Below are 20,435 nucleotides of genomic sequence, written 5' to 3'. Positions count from 1 at the left end.
TGTACCAAGAATTTCCAAAGGACGAAAAATTTGGAGCCCAGGTGGAAGGAGCCTCGGTTGGTACTTTTAACCACGAGAACAGCAGTCAAAGTCGAGGGAAAGAAAAATTGGATTCACGGTGTGCATTCTAAGAAAGTGCCTTTGCCTCTGCCCTTCGATTAGTGGGTTCGTAAGGGTATTGGTGACTCAGAAAGTGAAAAAGTTCCACGATTCGTACCTTTCAGTGATGCACACCTGAATGGAACATTGTCTGAGAAAGAGGACGACGACATTCTTCAGGAAGCAATACCATCACATCGTCGCTTGAATACGACCAATTCACGAACATTGTTCCAAGACCAAACTACACCAGATAAAGAACGTTATAATTTGAGACCTAGACCAAAGAACTCTTAAGATTTCTCTCTCCTATGTAGTATTCTGTCCCGGTTGCAAGGTCATGGTAGGAGTCTTAGTTGCGACCTGAGTAGTGGCAATAGGCCGGATGTATGACGTTACAACGCATGCTTTTACACCGCATGCCGTTACAACGCATTTTTTACACCGCAAGATCTGTTACAACGCCAGCCTTTACAACGCATGCTTTTACAACGACGTACACTAGATGGAGTGCTGACATTAGAAATGTATAATTTACTATTCTAACTCCAGTCCACGTTGCAGTAGGGAAGGTGTTTGGATAGTAAAACTACACTATTTCTAATGTTAGCACGCCATCTAGTGCATTTCGTTGTAATAGCATGCGTTGTAATGGCATGCGTTGTAACAGATTTCGCGTTGTAATAGTTTCGTTGTAATGGTAGTGCGGTGTAAAAGTTGCGTTGTAAAGGTTGTTCACCCAATAGGCCTGCAGGACTTGCAGTGTCATAGGACGGCAAACAATCGTGACTAAGTGATTGAGGAAGATTGCCGTGAGCATCCACTTAGAAAGATGGAAACTACATTAGGCAAAAGAGAAAGTAAAGATAAAATGAATCAGTGTAAATTAATGTATAGTCGTTGTGGTATTGCTATATGTATTATTATATTATTGTGTATTCTTTTGGCATGTATAAATTGGATTGTTATTACTCTGCAGCAAAGTTGTCTCTCCTTCTACCTCTTCGTCTTCTTCTACTGTCTCCCCACATCTGTTTCATACCCTTCCTCAACATGAACTCATTAGAAGAACTGAATATTACAACAATTCCTTTGTCCAGTTGTTACATCAACATCAATTAGTGATCAATGCAACTGACTGTTGGGTGTGTGGACTCATGCCACATACCGTAGAAAAAGGAATGCCGTATTTAGTTCTCCCGTTCCCCTATGAAGGTTCTGCTTGGGCTTATTTTGTTATCTTCTCCAATGCCTATCATAGCAAATTCAAACGATCCGTTAGTTCATATATTGGTGGTCCGGATTTTAGTCATAGTTCATTGATAAAGGGAATGGTAGCTATGGCTAAAATCATGGAAAATAGTAAGATCTCCATTGACGAAAGAAAAGCGTACACTAACTGGAACGTCACACATTATGTCAGCAGCCTTAGTGATAAAGTTAAAAAAGGAAAGTCTTCACCGATTTGGACTATACCACATCAGGGCAATTTCTGTCTACAGATAAATGGTCAGTCTGCTGACACTATACAAAGAAATAGCTGTTCCCACACATATGTCTACTCCTCTCAAAACTCGCCTCCTCTAGTGCCGTCTCAAGGCACATATTTCATTTTTTATAATAGGGCTTACACGTGGTTGCCAACGGGTTTCTCCGGTACTTGCTATATAGCTTTCCTTCTTCCCCCTACATACACCGCTTCTGCAAATCATAATCGAAATAGATACGGCAGAGGGATTATTAATTCCAAGGACACAGCAGGACCAGAGGGAGGAGATTTCCTCAAAGGATTTCTTCCTTTTTGGGGTCCACTGGCCAACAGCAGAAATATAAGGCAATTGGTTCGTTTCGTAGAAACCACCATAGACATCACTGTAGGAGCCTTAAGTAATATCACGGCAGAACTACAGGCAGATCGTCTCATGACTTTACAAAACCGAGTTGCCTTAGACTTTGTTCTTGCAGACCGTGGTGGAGTATGCAAATTGATTGGGTCAAGTTGCTGTATTTTCATACCAAATGACGCTCCGACAGTATACCAAGCTATCTCTAAGTTACACATGATCTCTGAGTCAATTCATCAAGACGAAGAAGATTGGTCATTATTGGAGTGGTTTTGGGGACTACTGTCCAAATGGGGTTGGAAAATATTGACGTTCCTTGGAGTAGTTTTAGCCATCATATTTTCTTGTTGCCTTTGTATGCACTGCGGCCCCACCATCTGCGACCTCTGTGCCACTATGTGCATCCCTAAAACCAAGTCACAAAGAACAGAGAATATCAGAATGATGCTACAGCAACAGCTCGATGACCTTATGGCCATCGACATTGACTCAGATTAATATGAGCCTGAGTATCTTGCCTGAGTTCTGGCAAAAGGAGGGTCTGAGGAACTTTGATTTTCGATTGTGATCGTATCGACCCGCCATTTTGTACTCCGCCGCCATCTTGTGTTGCCCTCACTCAGGCAGCACGACGGTCGAAGTCTTTTTCTGCTTTTTCTGCAAGCTTCGTGTCAAAATTAGCCTTCTGCCTCTATTTGCAAAGCTGGTGTTAGATTTGGCCGAGTACACTAATCCCTGTCTGGTTTTTCTAATCCCCTTCTCAACTATTTGTTGGTTCACGCTATTCTCCTTTGACTTTATCTTATCGTCTGGCCTTCGCTGTCCTCTGCTAGCATTCTCTCGTTTCACAACTGTCCTCCAATACACACAAACGTATCTCGCCACCTGCAAGTTAGTTGTGGATCTGTTAATGAATTAGTTTGAAGGAGGGGTGACAAACACAGTTGAAGGAAAGGCTTCTTCGAGTCATCTGATACTTTGTTTTTAAACCTTTCCTATTGGTTCTGTCCTATTTTCCAACTTTCCTTATTGGCTCTTTCTTATGTATTCTAGGTGTGTATTTGGTTAATGTATATTTTTCATATATGCTATAAAAGGTTGTACGCCACGGAGTGAAGTGGCAGTCTCCTGAGAACCTACCTTGTGTACTTCTGGGACAACTGTACTAGCTGCAGCTAATAAATCTGATATTTTACGCCGACAGAGTGTCCCCGTGTCTCTGTGTAGCTAAGCAGGAGAACCCAGGAGATTAAGGCATACCCTGCACCGCCAGGTCCAAAAGGTTCTGGTTCTTCAACTGGCGCCCATCGTGGGGCGGCTTCAGTGGTACCGGTTCTGCCCGAAGGTCGTGAGGAACCCCGCAAGAAAATTCTGGAGGAATCGCGAGCCACATCAAGCGACCCCTGTATGTCGAAAGTGGTCCGAAGGTCTTTTGCAGCGCGGTTACTCCTTCCTGACGGCTACTAACGACTGCTGCCCTGACTGCCGCCCTGCCTTGGCCCTTCCTTTGATGATGTATGGTAAGGCGAGACGATAGACGGGCCTCTGTTGGTGTAAGAAGTCGTCCTTAGTTAAGTATTTCGTGGGTCGCGCCCACAATTTTTGTCCTTTGTTTCTTAGTACTTCTGGTTGTACGCCACGGAGTGAAGTGGCAGTCTCCTGAGAACCTACCTTGTGTACGTCTGGGACAACTGTACTAGCTGCAGCTAAAAAATCTGATCTTTTACGCCGACAGAGTGTCCCCGTGTCTCTGTGTAGCTAAGCAGGAGAACCCAGGAGATTAAGGTGTACCCTGCGCCGCCAGGTCCAAAAGGTTCTGGTTCTTCAGGTCATGGATGTAGTGTGTTAGATGACCTACTTCTGGGTGAAACACCAGAGTGTGAGGATGAGCTCTACTTCCCTGACAACTAGGCTTTCAACTTCTTACTTTTTCTTTCTTCCTTATTTGCTTTTATTATTTGTGTGTGTCTCTGTCTTTCTGGTTCGAATCACAACAAATCCATCACCACTGTCTTACTCTTTTTTTGCCGGATTGGAGTTGCAACTGTGTGCAGTCATTAAAGAAGACCACTCCTTCGAGTCCTGCTCCAGTCCACTCCTCCAGTCCTTACTTGCCCTAAATCAATTTCTCTCAAGCCAGACATTGGATGGAGAATAGTACAAGAAATGTGTGCCTGCCTCGTCGAGTCCCACCAAATAACATGACTAATTGACTATAGCTATCCTCCTTTCTGAGCTGAGAGGGACTGCCCCTTAAGAACAGGTAATGATAATGAAATGCATTGGACGCTGACTCTGAGTGATTGGTGTTTGTGTTGTTGTTGTGCATGAAGTGTACTAGTATTTAATCTATTCTACACACAAAAAGTGACTCAAGTAAATGTTTCCCTGCTTGTTGTTTGATAACAAAATTCTACTGCAGACTGATCCATTGCATTTTTAAATATGGAATCTGGACTCACTCGGTACTCTACACTCTAGGTTGTCGCAGGGGAGGAAGGGTTTTATTTTTCCTAGCATGCTCATTTGAGAGTTTGCTCTTCTGGTGGCTGAGCTGATGTGCTGTTGCATGTTGAGATTCTTGGCAAGTATAATTCCTAATAATCTTGTGGAATCTATAATCTGTGGAAGGCAGTTAAAAAGTGTTAAGTGTTTCATCTAATCTTCAATGTCGAGAGATCTTTTTGGTGGGGCAATTAAGAGGAGTTGAGGTTAAGGTGGTTTCTGGTTAGCCAGTTTTTTTTTGTTTGGAGAGTTGTGTTGAGTAGACGAATGTCCTCAGGGAAGAAGATTTTAAGGTATAGTTGGGTGTCGTCTGCATACATGTGGTATTGTACATTGGAAAATTTCAGAATTTCGGTTAGAGGCTCCATGAACAGGTTAAAAAGAGTAGGTGATAAGGTGGAGCCCTGGGGGACCCCTAAAGTGACAAGAGTGGTAGTGGACAAGGATTGGTTAACCTACATTCTTTGAGTTCTGTTGTGTAGAAATGAGGCAAACCAATTTAGGACAACCCCTGATAATCCCATTCTTTGTTCAAGTATTCAAGATTTATTCTGATCTAGCATTTTAAGTGCGTCATCAACTATGTGGGTAAGGACTTTTTCCCTGCTGTGACCCTGACGGAAACCAGATTGGAATTGGTCAATAAGGTGGAACTGATCAATGTGATTGCATAGCTGGGTATGTACGCATTTCTCAAGGAGCTTTGCCAGAGAGAGAATGGTGGAGATGGGACGAAAGTTATTGGGGTTTGTATGATCTCCTGTGGTATTTTTAGAATGAGGGTTACCTGCCCTGATAATAGGCAGTCTGGCAAAGCCCTTTGGAGTAGTGAAGCATTCACTATCTTAGTCTAGAGAGGGAGTAAAGAGGCTTAAATCTCATTGAAGATTTTAGCTGGTAGAGGGTCGCAGAAGTGGTTTGACGGTTTAAGTGTTGTTAAGATATTAAGAATGGCATTTTCATCAAGGGTTTTGAAAGTGTCCCATGACGCGTTGTTTGTGAGGGAGAGTCCATAAAAGTCTGGGTCCTGAACGATGATATGCTGGCCTGGGCTATATGGGGAGTATCATTGGGAGGAGCTCAACTGCTGTTTGGAGATCACTTTCAATCTTTTTAGAATTTTCAATAAAGAAGGAGGCAAATATGACGCAGTTTGGCAGCAGAAAGGATCCCATTGTGCAGGGGTTGGGTTTTTGAGTATATTGATGTTTTGATACTTTCGAACAGTTATCTTGGACAATTTTTGGCTTTGTCTAGTTGAACTCTGAAGAAATTTGCTTTAGAGTTTCTGGTGTGATTATTTTAGGTGTTCCTCAGTGATCGCAGGGGCTTGAGGTGTTCTAGGGACGACGAGGATCTCCACACTCATTTGGTTAGTCCCAAATTGCATCTTTCTTCATTTAGGCTCCCATTGTACCATGGTTTGGAGTCTCTAGTGGACAGTCTTTTTAGCTGTAAAGGCACAACTGTATCAGGAATGATCGCAATAGAGTTGTTGTAGTGGTTTATAAGGTCATTGACATCAGAAATGTCAGCTAGAGGAGGCAAAACATTATTGCTGAGGGATGTCAAGTCATTGGAGGAAGCTGCAGCTGCCGCCTCCTCCACCAGGACAACCAGCCGGCAATATTCATCCCAGATGGCCTCCAGTTTCCTTTGCCGTGTCATGGCTACTAAGTCCTGCCTGGTGGGTTGGGGAGGAGTAGCTATATCAAGAAAGAAAAACAAGACAATTGTAACCAATACTCTTAGCAAAACAGTAACAAAAATTACACACATAAAAATTATAGTGGCACAGTAGCACTAGCAGTTGTGGTTCTATTATCCTCCTCACTTCCTCTGCCCCTAAGATTTGGATGTTATGATTAGACTTTCAGGCACTATGGAGTAGAGTAGAAGTATTCTTCTTCTCTCTCTTGTTCAGCACAATTAATCTTGTATGCATGCCAGCTCAGTGAGCTTGTGCCCTAGACAAACATACTCATGTCGCTGACTCATGTTACTTTACTACTGTCTGCATGTGGGGCAGCTGTACTACACAATTATATATTTTTCCATTACGACCATACTCTCTTAAATTAATGGCACATGCTCAGACAATTTCACTTTCACCATGACTACTGCAATAAGGCACATGAAGATGGTCAATGATGACATGCTTATGAATGATGATATACGGCGGCACAACATCATGTCACTCACGTGATGAAGATCATGATGACATACTGAGTGATTTGTAAGTACTAGTTGCCATGCAGCCGATAGGCCACCCATGGCTGACACACTCAATGACATGGGTAGGGACTGGAGCGGAAGTGGGCCTCAGAGTTGGAGCGGGAGGCGATTAATTATGGGTAGGTAGAGTATAGATAATAGTCATGCACATTATATATGCTGCGCTTGCAAACTACTGTGAGTCAAGAGAGTATTCCATTCTGAAATACAAGTACAATCTCAAACCTTTGAATCAAAAACCTTGCAAAAAACAGTCCTTGTTCTTCCCAGGGCTTTTCTGATTTATCAGTGCATTGCTCTTCTAGCATTATTATTATTTTATTCTTAATCTTCACCCTTGGCTTTGGTACTCTTGCACGGTTTAATTTTCTTTTACATTCTCTTCATCCATTCTGACTCTGTTTTCACCTACTATCTATGATGCCATCCAGGCATCCATCCATCCCAACATGGCTATCATAAACCGTCTTTCACCAACAACATACATTTGTCATAGATGTAACCAATCACCTTGGGTCCTTGCTTTCCTTAGAGTTTGACCCCTTAAACCTCCCGGAGGATTCCTTTCACCCATACAGTTTCACACACCCAGACAGGCATCCTTTCTGCTCTTTCACCTTTCACCCATCCTCCAACTACCCATGCATCTTATCATCTAATCTTCATTCGCTACCTATATGCATCCCAGGGCCCCTTCCTTCACCCACTCATCCTTCTCTGTCAGTCATACATGTCGTCGACTCGTCTGACTCTTTGTCTTCGTCATAAAACTGTCTCTGCTGAGCTGAAGATAGACTAGAATACACCATTAGTTACTCAACCCCCACCGCTAATGCTAATGTTAAATAAAGGGTGTCTTCTTCAACTGTTCGGTGTTCACAACAACTTAGTCTTAGCAGAAGTACAGTGTACTAGTACTGAGTGTACACCCCTGCAGCGAGTGTATTAATCATTCTCAATAAGTAAGGAATATGACTTACCACCGCCCGCCACAGCTGCTGACTCACCCCCTGCAGCTGCCGCATCCTCCACTTCCTCCGGAGTGGCATGACCTTCACCACTGGCCCTGGCGGTTGGTACGCCTGGAAAAAACATTTCACATTTTTATAGATGCCATATACGCCTCCCCTATTTATGTTTTTCATTAGCAAGATTAAAAATACATAATTAATAATACATACACCACACACATCACTATCTACAATTCGGAAACTATAGTAGAGAAGACAGTGTGTCCTATCAAATAACAATATACGATTAGGCATTTTGTTGGTGGCAAATTTGAATAGCCTCTCAAGAAGAGGACAACCCAAAGGACTGGTCTCAGTGACTAGAGCTATTGGTGCATTTCATTTTTTTGAAAAGAAGAGAGGGTGGCTAATTGGGCGGACATGAGGTCTCTCTTAGTTGGAAAATAATGATGCCGTCCTCCTACTCCTCATACTTCCTTCCAGCCATGTACTAGGCCTGGGTTCGAAAAAGTAAAATACACCACTTTGGGATGTCCTGTCCAACGTGGAAACCCTGTCGAAAATCATGTTTCCAATCTCAGGATGGGGCTGAGGGGGCGCTATTGGTGCCCAGTTGTTGATCCCTGCACCTTGTGGCAGGCACCTTGAGGTGCCTGCCACGGGGTGCAGGGATAAACACAGATTCCCATTCCTCTATGGGAGGTTGTGTTACGGCTGGTTTTCAGCCGTAACATGAGTTCCCATAGAGGAAAAGGAGTATGCTACCACATCATGGGCCTAATTACAATAGAGTTTCCTCCACCCAACATCGTCTCGGTTAAAGGACCGACCAACTGCCAGTCGGCAGTCCAGACTAATTAGGATGCAACCAAACACTGTTCGGTCGCACTCCTATACTTTACAATGGGAGCATGCATTCCGACTGGAATGCATGCTCCCATTGCAAAAATGTGAGGTGCAGTTCATCCTTGCACATCGTGGCAGGCACCTCAAGGTGCCTGCCACAAGGTGCAGGGATCAACATGGGGGCACCTATGCCTCCAACCAGAGACCTTGCATCAATGGGGGCCCTACTGGTGGCCCCCAAAGTTGAGTTCCGACAGCCTTTCTGTGTCAGAAAGGCCAGCCCAGAAATGCTGTCTCCACCTGACACCGTAATCCCTCGAGCGGAAAGAGCCGCCCTTGGGATTACAGAAAGCATTCTGACTGGCGGACGGGCTCTCTGAGCCCCTCAGAAGCCGGTCGGACTCCATCATAATGGGTGGGTCGAAAAGGAATCCAACTGGCTGATTACGATGCAGTAGGAATGGCTCCCACCGAGGGTTAGAGCCGTTTCCGACCGCATCGTAATTAGGCCTCATGTGCGGTTGCATCATGATTAAGCGGTCTGGACCACTAATCGGAGGTCAGTCGGTCCTGTTTCCGCAATTGTGCCCCCCGACATCTAAATAAGTCCCAAAATAATATTTTATTTATTTACTATTGGATTTATTTGTTTTGATATAAACATATATACTGTTCATTTTATTTAAATGTGTATACTATATAAATCTTTTTCAAATATGTTTAGGGATTATTTTATGGGTGTTTTATTTTTATAGTGTTTATGTTTTTTTTGGGTGTTGTAAAATATTTGTATTTAATTATATTTGGTTATTATAATATTAGGATATATTTATTGTTGTTTGTGTACATAATTGTTTTTTGGTGTGCTTTAATTGTATTTACTAGTTGTGTTGACAATAATTTTGTACTTGATATTGTTGTATTCCATATTTTTGACGTAATAGATGTTTTTTTATGTCACAATATTTGAGTTTCTGATATGTTTGTTGTCGATACATGCAAAAGTCAATGTTTTTGTCAGCGATATTTATGTGTTCGATATAAGTGACTTTTATAGTTATGTATAGGCACTTGATATTTTTTGTCGTCAATATTGAATTTTCGATAATTGTGGGACTCGTTATTTGTTGTCTCGATTTTATGTCATTGATCAATTGGGAGGGATAAGCAAATGAGATGAGGTGGTTCTGAAGCTGTAGCATAAGAGAAACTTCAAAACCCATCGAGGGGACACCAAATAGATTATGTAAGGGTCTGGTGCAAGATCATGTCTGAGGGCCTAATTATGAGTTTGGCGGTAACGCGATCACTGCGAAGTTGGCAGTCCTACCACCCCATTATGATACATGCTCTCCCATAGACAAAAGACCGCCGCAGCACTGCCGCCAGTGCCAGTCAATCCCAACTGTGTCGGCGGTGGGCTAGGCCAATGCATCTTTCGGAGGGCAGAGCACCAGTTTTCCCACCCGCCCAATAACGATGTGCTCCTTGCAGACGTGACTGCGGTGGTTAAATCTCCACACCTGAGCAAGCAGAAACGGAAGGATATAAGGCACAAACTCACCTTTACTCACTTTCACATGTCCCGTACCACCATGGAGCTGGCCCGTGAACATCCTGCCACCGCTGCTCGATAAAGACCAACACCATCATGGACGCAGCCGATGGCAAGCCATATACCTACCTGTTACCATTGACTCCTCAGTAAATAGTTGGTTCAGCATGAACATGCGAAGATATATGGGGTCCCTGGCCAAACATGTCATGTGCCCCCCTGTTGCCAATACATTGGAATGTATGATCCAAGCACTGTTCCATGATGCCCTCTTTGGGTAGTTCACATTGGGCACAGTGCCAATTCACCAATTTTAACATGTGTTTAAGATTAAGAATCGGGAATACTGATGTGTACTTTGAATGGTGTAACAAACAGCACCTCCCCATCAGTATCACAGCTGTTCATCTCTGTGACACCCACACATTTACCACTTGCTAGGTCCTGTTGTCATATCAAAGAGACCTCTGGGTGGATGGGTCATGAAACGTAAATGCACCCTCTCTGTTAAATATCTGTATTATACTCTCACATATCACCCACATAAAAAGCAAATGTGATGTCAATGGGATAGCAAATGATCAGTGTTAGAGGTATACAAAGGTCACAATTGAAACTCTCTGTAGAATAGGCTTGCCTCTACCAGGGAGACCACTGAAAGGCTGGCCCCTTTGGCCCCACTCCACTTTGTACATGCCTCAAAATCTCTATGTGCACAGGACCCATGGCTTGAAGTAGATCAGGGACAACCAATGGAATAACCAAGTGCAATGCATACGTGGGGAATGTGTAAGTGAAAGTCATGAAAGCAAACACAGCAGTAACAGCATTTGTAACATACATGTATAAAGTAGGTGTAAGCTAATCACACTAAAAAGGACACATGTCAATAAAAAGTTTCAAAAGGTATGACTAATCACCACCCTCAATGTGTGACTAAACAAATAACAACTTGTACACATCAAACACGTATGCAATCTGCATCACCCAGAATCCCAGGGGCAGGAACACCTGAATCACCTGGGGTGGATAGCCTCTGAGGAATACTACTCTAGCTGATTCAGATCAATGGGGCTCAGTGGACCAGGATTTAAGCTCTCTCACAATGCTTTTGGTTCATTCAGCCCAAAAGTTAGGAAGAACCAAATCCTAAGCACCTTTTGAGGCCAATTGGTAGATGAGTGAGTTCAAGGAGGTGTTGGTGGTTCATCACATTCAAATGTTTTAACTTCTGATCAAAATTGTTATTGTAGGTGGACAATTTCAGCCAGGCAGGGAAGAAATCTATAGTGGATTAGGACTTCGGGGGGGGGGGCTTATATTTATTCATTGTTTATCTACAGAAAAAGTCAAAACAAAGTTCAAGATATGGAAAACTCCACAATCTAATCAGTGAGGTAGAATTGTTGGGGTATCCTTGGCACCTTACCTCAGTCCTTATAAGAATTGTATTAGCCCTAATTTTTGAAAAAGGTCTGTATCTTTCCTGCTGCTTCAAAAGTCTCTAAACTTCCATGTATTTCTTCTTAAGCACTAGGCCCAAACTTCAATGTGTGGTAGATTCCTGACCAGTCCCACTCAGGTCTACATTAAAATGTCCAGTTGCAAACAGTTCTCGAGTTTCCTTGGGCTCCATTGCCTTCAGCATGCAGGGTCTTATTCACTCCACAAACACAGAGATAAAGTTCACATCGATTTCCTGGAGAAATGTCCATTAGCCACTAGTCTACTGGTTCTCTTTCTAGCAGATTCAATTTTCTCTGTGTCTACGACCTTCCTCACTATCCAGGTTCCAGGAGATGTAACATTCCCAAAGGCAATACCTGGACACTTTGATACTTGTAATTCATTAAATGTGTGTATGCCTTAGCTGTTTGAACATCTGTTCACTCTCACACTTTCAAGATACTATTGGAGACAAATTCTTTCTGAAGTCCTCTAGTAAGCAGGTGTAAACTCTCCCTGCAGTGTCTCTGCCTATGAGTACAACAGTGTGAAGTAGTTCATGTCTCAGAAATGTAGTATACTGTAAAGCAGTAGTATACTGTAAAGCAATCCCATAGTCTTTTGCATCACTGTTATCAAAGATGGCAGGACCATGATTTCCCCAACTCCACTCCAACATTCCCAAGATCCACCCAAGTATGCTCACTCCTGCCTACAAAGGATCAACGAAAATTCATACTCTTTCGGGATCCAGCATGTCTCCAACCCATACAGTTAAAAACTCTGTTGCTGGAAGTTACTTCAATGTAAAGGGAAGGGTGAGATAACTGGGCAAATCATCTACTTCCAGGCAACATCTCTATTTGAATTTTCTTTTCCAAAATGAAACATTTATGCACATTCAAAGTTGACTTTGCAAAGGGACAATGCTGAAAATATAATTAGAAATACAGATTGCATCTTCTTAAAAACACAGTCTTGAAGAGCATTGCCCAATGTGTGCCACTAACAGCCAGATTTAAAGTTAGGCAAATAGGGTACTCCGCAGAGGCTGGTTGACCTTAAGTATGTTAGTGAGGGAGCCTACTCTGGCCTTGTCACTGACATACTCCTCTCACAGCTCAATGGAGCACGGGCTTTTGTGACATACCACCATCTGTGTGATTTAGAGTGGCCAGTTTTATATTTTTATTTGCTGTTTGTCACTATCAAGTAAACCTGATAGTGAGGAATAGTAAACAAAAAGAAATAACCCCACATACGATGAGGGGGTAATCAGGTTTTGTTTCTTTAACAAAAGTCCCACTTTAGAATTTTGTTAATAAAAAGAAAAATCTTTTAAAGTTTGGCAGTCAGCCATCAAGTTTGACGGAGAGGTCCATCACACTTTTAATGCATTGACAGGAACTGCCATGATGTCAGTTCCTGCCAATGACTAGAGATCTCTGCAGGGCCAGCGGACATTTCAAAATGTGGAGTATGGTTACTCCTTCAGAGCAACAGAGTATTTAACTCCATCTCCCTTACAGTGCAAATGTCATACTCTGCACTCTAGATCAGGCTCTTTGTATTTTATCTTTTATCTTGGTGTAGGTGGGAAAAAATTTCTTTCAGGTATACACCTTAGATGTAACCTTTTTCTCACACCTGTGGTTGATTTACCAAAATGACCAATGTATCAATTTTGTACACAATACAAATTTTAATTTTAAGGCAGAGCACATGCAGCTAGTAGCTAATTACCTATGCTCATCCGCTCAAGAGGCCCCATTTCATATGTCCAGAATCAGAATAAATGATAGTAACAGAAAAGAGACATATTTCTTACACCTGTTATTGTCAAGCACCTCATTTGAACAGCAAAATCATCTGGTTGATTAATATGCTATTGGCAGCTTGAATGCTTTGTTGGATCTCCCCACCTCTTTCCTCTGCAGCACCAGTTCCCCCTCATGGACTGTGAAGGAGAGGAGTGAAGAGATTAGCAAATAAGCAATCCATCAAACCTTTATGTCCAGAGAACAGATTAAGCTAATGGACTGGGGAAAAGCTGGAAGGCAATGGTCAGTAGTTCCAGGAGAATTGCTATTGATTCTTAAGACTTGATTTAGAGTTTGGCTGACAGGGTGCTACATCACATACGTGATAGAGGAGCCTGCCTGTCAAAAAATGTGTTAGGCCGCCTCATCTAGACACAGACCTGTCATAAGTATTATGTCAACAGAGCCCCTGAATTCTTCCTCCGACAGAGATGGGGCTGTCAGAGGAAGAACATTACACTGTCCATCCTATTTAGGGAGGACGGTGGACAGTGTAATGCCTTTTTTCCTGTCTGTGACCGCCAGGATAAACCTGGTCATGAGGAACATGAAAAAATAAATATTGGTTCCCCACATCCTAGGAGAAAACTCCTAGGGTGGTGGGTCATTCGTTTTTTATTTGTTCACAAAAAACTCTTACTTTGGGAGGTTTTTTTGAAAAACAAGAAACTTGAAAAGTTTAGCATCTGGCCATCATGGCTGTTGGTATTGTCTTTCAAACCTTTATTACATTGAAAAGAATCGCCATGATGGTGGTTCCTGATATTTGGAGAGATGTTCGTAGGGCCAGCAGAAATCCCTAAAGTTAGTGGACAGGATATCCATCAAGGTCACAGATTCTGTCTCCCTGACAATGATATAGCCACCAAACTCTAAATCAGGCCCTTAGCTTGGATACAAAGTATAATTAACTTGAACTGTCCATAAAGTAGGACCAGAGCATCATATGTGCCACAAGGGGACAACATCATCAGGGAGCTAAAGCAACAGGCTGTCACTCTCAGCTTCCCAGCATCTATCACCTTACATCAAACAGGTTTAGTAGGTTTTCATAGATATGTACAAGTTCAAATTCTGTAGAAGGTGCTGCAGTAAAATCCAACAGTCTGCAAGAAAAGTCTAATAGAGAATAAACTCTAGCAACTACTTTGTCAATAGCCATTGCAAAATAATAGCCAAAAAGAATAGATACCAGATGGTAAATGGACAGGCCAATATATCAGCACTAGATTTGGATAAGCTCACATGTCATAGGTGTTAGCACTTGTGGTACCTCTCTACAGCTGGCACAGAGCAGGGGTGTAATCAGTTTGCAGAGGTATTTATTTGCAGGATGGAGTTTAGCTAGAGATTAAATATTTTCTTATGTACCTCACTAATTCGCTCAATCAAGATTTGGAACACAGTTCAAAATGGAAAAATACTGTACTTAGACTTTTCTTTTGGACTTGAGAGTGTATGGTTAAATGCTGCCTAGCCTGCTTGTCATAATCTTGACATGAAAGCTCTTTCAAGAAACTTATGTAAGTGGTTTACGATAAAGAATATGCATGTTGTACTGCATGCTACACGGTGGGAGTGCTTGTGGGACTTCTTTACAATACGACATTAGTGCATAGACATGCTAATATAATTTGTACTGAAGTCTTTTTTCATTCATATTTAAATTGACTGTAGCTAACATAAAATGGCTACTGCAGTTTGCTTTGTGACACATGAACATTTTTCATCTAGAGGAAGATGGAGTTATAATTAATGACCATCAAGCTCTGTTTTCCGTCTTTCCAATGTAAAGAAATGTTTTCTATTCTTTGTGATAATCATGGATTGTTTTCATGAATAGCGCATTCAAGAGACACATGCAGGGTACAAAGGCTGGCTCCTGTATCTCATCCTGGTAACTTTGAGGGATGATGAGAGAAACTTGTATTGTGCTAGTCCAGAGAACCTCATCTTCCCACTGCAGCAGCTCTTCCTGAAAGTCCTCCAGAGAATCTAACAATCGAATAATTGTATCATGTCGCTTTAACCTGATTGGATGGTCTCATGCAAACAATGTATAGATGTATTCAGTGTAGCATCCTGCCAAGCCCAGGTACTCACCGATAACCATGCCACACACAGAGAGTAATTGTACACGTCTTTATTGTGCTTCGTGCAAGTCACAACTCAATATTCTAAGCCTACCTTCAACTCATCTCTCCAATGCTTACGTCACAGGCCTACGATGCACAGTGGGAACCAAAAGATTTCCAGGGTTCTTTTATTTACAAGACACTACATCTCCCGCTTTCTTAAATTAAAAGTTACAACTTTTTCAGAATAGATAAATAAGGATATAAATAAATAAATACACAAAATAAATACATGAATAAATACCCAGATAAACATAGAAATAGTGGTAATTACAATTCTTCAATTAAGTCTTGTGGCGCCTGAATCACATGTCCTGATTGGTTCACTGGAACCGTGATCTGCACAGGTGAGGTGGAATTATCAGCAGACACAGAGTCATCAGCAGCCTGTTGTGACCCATGTTTGGTGAGTGATGGGCGACTTCTCAAAAATGAGAGGAATCTCTTGTAAGGGATTTCCCAGGATGCTGGGCAGTCAGCATGTGTCCTTTGGTGTTAGTGACGGTAAAGGCTTCGGCCTCAAAAGGAGCATCAGACTTTCTATTACTGTGTGTCAAACAAGCATTGGATCTCCTCTTGTAAAGGAGACATTTTTACATGACGTCGACTGTCAGCATATATTTTATCTTCTGTTTGTGACCAAAGTCCGTAGCATGAATGTCTTCCTCATTCATGGATTTGAGGTTGGTCCATTGAGACAGCTTGGTCATCATAACTCTTCCAAACAGTTGAGTTGCAGGGCGTTCCCCTGTTGTTGAGTGAGGGGCCAAACGATAAGCTCATAGAGTAGTGCATCAAACAACTTTGAGGTCAAGCTTCTCCAATGCAGCACAGAACACCTTTCTTTAGAGTACTCATGAACCGTTCTACCAGATCATTGGCCTGGGGCTAACTAGGAGTGCTTTTGGATGCTTTATATTGAGGTGATGTAGAAGGTCATTGATTTCTCGACTATTAAAAGGTAGGCAATTGTTAGATTTTAAGAATCCAGGTGCACCCCATGTCGCATAGATGCTGTCTTATTTTTGAATAACCTTTTGAAGTGTAATGGATGAAAGGTCTTTTATCAGTGAAAAACAGGAGTAAGGATCAACAATAACTAAAAGATGATGTCCATTCTCAAGAGGACCACAGAAATCAAGAGCAATTTTCTCCCAAGCATGATGTGGCAATTCTGACAATTATAAAGGGTACTGCATAACTTGAAGCAAAAGACAGTTGCATATGTGAAAAGTCTTCAACTTTTTTTCAACCCTTTGTTCAAGATATGGAAACCAGACTCGATCACAGAGAGCTCTTTTAGTGGCAACTATTACTCAGTGTCCCTCATGGGCAACGTCGATCACTTTTTGGAAACTCTTGGGAATAACAATGTGTGCCCCTTGCAGAATGAGGCCCTCTTGAGTCACTGAAAGCTCATTTCTTACATTTTTTAACTTCAAGTCAGTGAGAGGTCTAGAATGCGGGTTCCACGATTGATGAGCAATTATGTCTTATGACATAAACATGTCTCTATCTTGGTTCGAGGTGGTGAAAATTTGGTCTAAAGACATGACAGCTGGTGTGCTCGATTCAAATATAATAGATCAATAAAATTAATGTAAGCCTCTTCTGTCCTAGATGGGGTACCAGGGCAATGTAATGAAAAGTGTAGTTGCATTCTTGTAAGCTCAAACTCCAATGTTCAATTCCAGGATGCATTTTGGCTTTGGGATTGCTGAATATCGTCAACAGTGCTTGATGATCAGTCACCACTGTAAAAGGCTTCCTGCACAGAAACATATTTGCATGCCCAAACCACTGCCAAACATTCTTTTTCAGGTTGCGTGTAAGTACATTCCATTTGTGATAGGCTTTTACTGGTGTATGTCACAATATGTCTCTGGGAATTTGGTTGTCTGTTGTGCTGTGCAAGGATTGCACCTAACCCGACAGGGCTAGCATCAACTACAACTTCTGTATGAAGTTTGAGCTCAAAGTAGGACATTTCCATGGTACTCTCAATAGCTTGCTTCATTTTTTGGAACCTCGTATCACATTCTCGTGACTAGTGAAAAGACACATTCATTTTCGTTAGTTCTCGTAACAGTGGACTGACTATAGCACAGTCTTGTATGTATCTAGAACAGTAACTGGCTATTCCAAGAAATGATCGTAACATGAAAATGTCTTGTGGGGGATTTGCAATAGGCAACGCTTGTACTTTAGCTGGATCGGATTTCATACTCCCGTCAAAATGACATGTCCAAAGAATTGTATGCTTTTCTTGTGGAATTCACATTTGTCAGCATTTAGAATTAGGCCTGCATCATTCAGCAAATGACATACTTGCATGAGAGCTTTGTCATGCTCTCTCTATGTAGCTCAGAAAACCAGTATATTATCACTACAATTTTTTTTTTTTTTTTTTAACAAACAAGATCTTTATTGGTATCATCAGTCGTACAGCTCAACCCCTGCCTACATCCCTTCGGGCCGGCAGGGCCAAAGTAACAGTGCTAGGTGACACATAGGGGGGGCGGGGCAAAATACACAGCAAGCCGCCTACAACCCCATGTGGGGCCGGCCGCGTCAGGGTGGGGCAGCGGTAACGACACAGGGTGACTTAGATCTCGTTTTTTTTAGGTTTTTCTTCTAATATAATCATTTAACAGAGACAGAACTAGGGAGGGGGAAACCACAAACCGTGAAGTGTGTGCCAGGGTATGCGCGCCGAGGTAGGTCGTGTTAGTATACGCCATGGGGAAGTAGACTGGGGGCGGGTCGGGGACGTCGTTGCTCATGCAATCCTGTTGTGTCTAACCTGGTGAGATTACTCTCCGCCTCCGCGCTAGGGGGGCGCACCCGGCCAGTGTGAAAGGAGGGATGCGATCCATTCGGTGTTGTGGTCAGAGTATCAGGACTCATGGGAGCCGTGATCTTCCAAAGCCCCGGGCTGGTGGGGGTGGATGGGGGGGTGTCCCCTGGCGGCAACAGCGGCGTCCCGTGCATTCCTGTGGGGGGCCAGGCTTGGGTGAACTGAAAGAGTAGTTGGGTCCATTCCATTGCTAGTGGGTACTTTCTCTGTCCCCGCGCCTCCTCCTCCCTGATTGCTTCCTCCTCCGCCGCCGCCCATTTCCTCACCGCCCCCGCCCACGCCTCCCCAGTTGGTCCCTGGGGGTCTCGCCATCTCATGGCTATGGCCCGTTTAGCTAGCAACAGTGTGAGGGAAGCAAAGCGGGTGCGGGCTTTGAGAGACTTAGGTTTGGGGAACAATCCCAGGGCCACCGCCTCCCAGGACTGTAGGTCTGGGAGCTGAGTTATCGCAGCGATCGATGTGAGGACAGCCGTCCAATACCGACTCAGTGACGGGCAGCTCCAGAACATATGCTGGAGCCGGGCATCCGGGGATCGGCAACGGGGGCACAAGATAGGGACATCCGGGTAAATACGTTGCAGGCGCGCCGGGGTTTGATACGCCCTATGCAGGATGTTATACTGGACATTTTTGGGAAACTCGAGGGCTCTCTCCCACTCTGTATCATGCAATGGTCTCCCGATGTCCTCCTCCCAGTGGGATCGAAGGGTGACCAGTGGTTGATTAAGTAGTTGTCTAATAGCCTTGTATAGCCATCGAACGAGGTGGCGACCGGTGCCCATATGGAGAAGCGCATGTATGACCGGGTGTGTCTCTGGCTCCCCCTTGGAGAGGTCCGCAAGTGGCTGGAAATGTGCTATCAACTGCCTGTGGAGCAGGAATTGCCCTGGCGGCAGACCATACGATTCCGTGAGGTGGGCAAAAGGCATCAGCTGGTTTTCGGTGAATAGCGCCTCGGCCTCTGTGATGTCGCACTCCGTCCAAGGGCCGAGCTGGGCCGCCCGAAAATAGCTCTCCTGACATGGCCAGCCAACCAGGGGCAGCTTGGGAGAGTAGGCCGGCGTGCCGGGCGCCTTTCGGTGAATCCGCACCATGCAACATCTGGCCACGGAGACCTGAAGTGGGTAAGTGCATCTCGGGTCGGAGCCAGGGAGTAGCAGTCGACACAATTCCGGTACGGGGACTTGGCCCTGTTGCGTATAGGTTTCTCCCATGTGGCGGTTAGCTGTCCAGTACGACAGCCATTGGAGTTGTGCTGCCAGAAAGTAGGATTCGAAGGCTGGGGCCCCCAGACCACCCTCCGTGGTGGGGAGCTGCAGTGTGCGCAGGGCGATCCTAGGCCTGCCGGCGCCCCAGATAAGGGAGCGCAGGAGTGTATCCAGGTCCCGGAAAAAGGTGTGAGGTGGGATCACCGGCAAGTTGGCGAAGTAGTATAGAAGGCGGGGGACCAGTATCATCTTTGCAAGCGCCAGTCTACCTATGGGCGCCAGAGGGAGGGCTGTCCAGAATCGCACCGCTGATCTGAGCCCCGCCAACAGCGCACGATGATTACCATCAAACAAGTCAGCCGGGGAGTGATATAGCCGTACTCCCAGATATCGGGGGGCTGTGGAACCCACCGATAGCGTATTCTCGCCGAGGCGGACCTCCCGCAGCTGGGACCCCGGGTGAAGAGGGTACACGACGGACTTGTCCCAGTTCACCCGCAACCCCGATGCCGCCGCGAAGTCCCGTAGCGCCACCCAAATCGCCGCAAGGTCCGCTGTGGCATCTCGGATGTAGAGGAGCAAATCATCCGCGTACAGGGAGACACTGTGTAACGTGTCTGCTATAGGTATACCCCAATCAGCTCCGCCCTCTCGCAGGCGTATGGCCAGAGGTTCCATCGCCACTGCGAAAATTAGGGGGGAGAGGGGGCAGCCCTGTCTGGTCCTGCGCTCGACTTGTAGTGTCGCGGATATATATTGTCCTATCCTGACGCGGGAGGTAAGATTAGTATAGAGAAGTTGAGTATATTTAAGTAAATTGGGACCTATCCCCACTTTTCGAAGGACTGCGAATAAATATGGCCACGTGAGAGTGTCGAATGCCTGTTCAAGGTCCAAGATCAGGCACGCCGCGT

Source organism: Triturus cristatus, chromosome 3_1 (genome assembly GCF_964204655.1).
Source record: "Triturus cristatus chromosome 3_1, aTriCri1.1, whole genome shotgun sequence".
In the NCBI taxonomy this organism is placed as follows: domain Eukaryota; kingdom Metazoa; phylum Chordata; class Amphibia; order Caudata; family Salamandridae; genus Triturus; species Triturus cristatus.
This window is presented reverse-complemented; position numbering follows the sequence as displayed.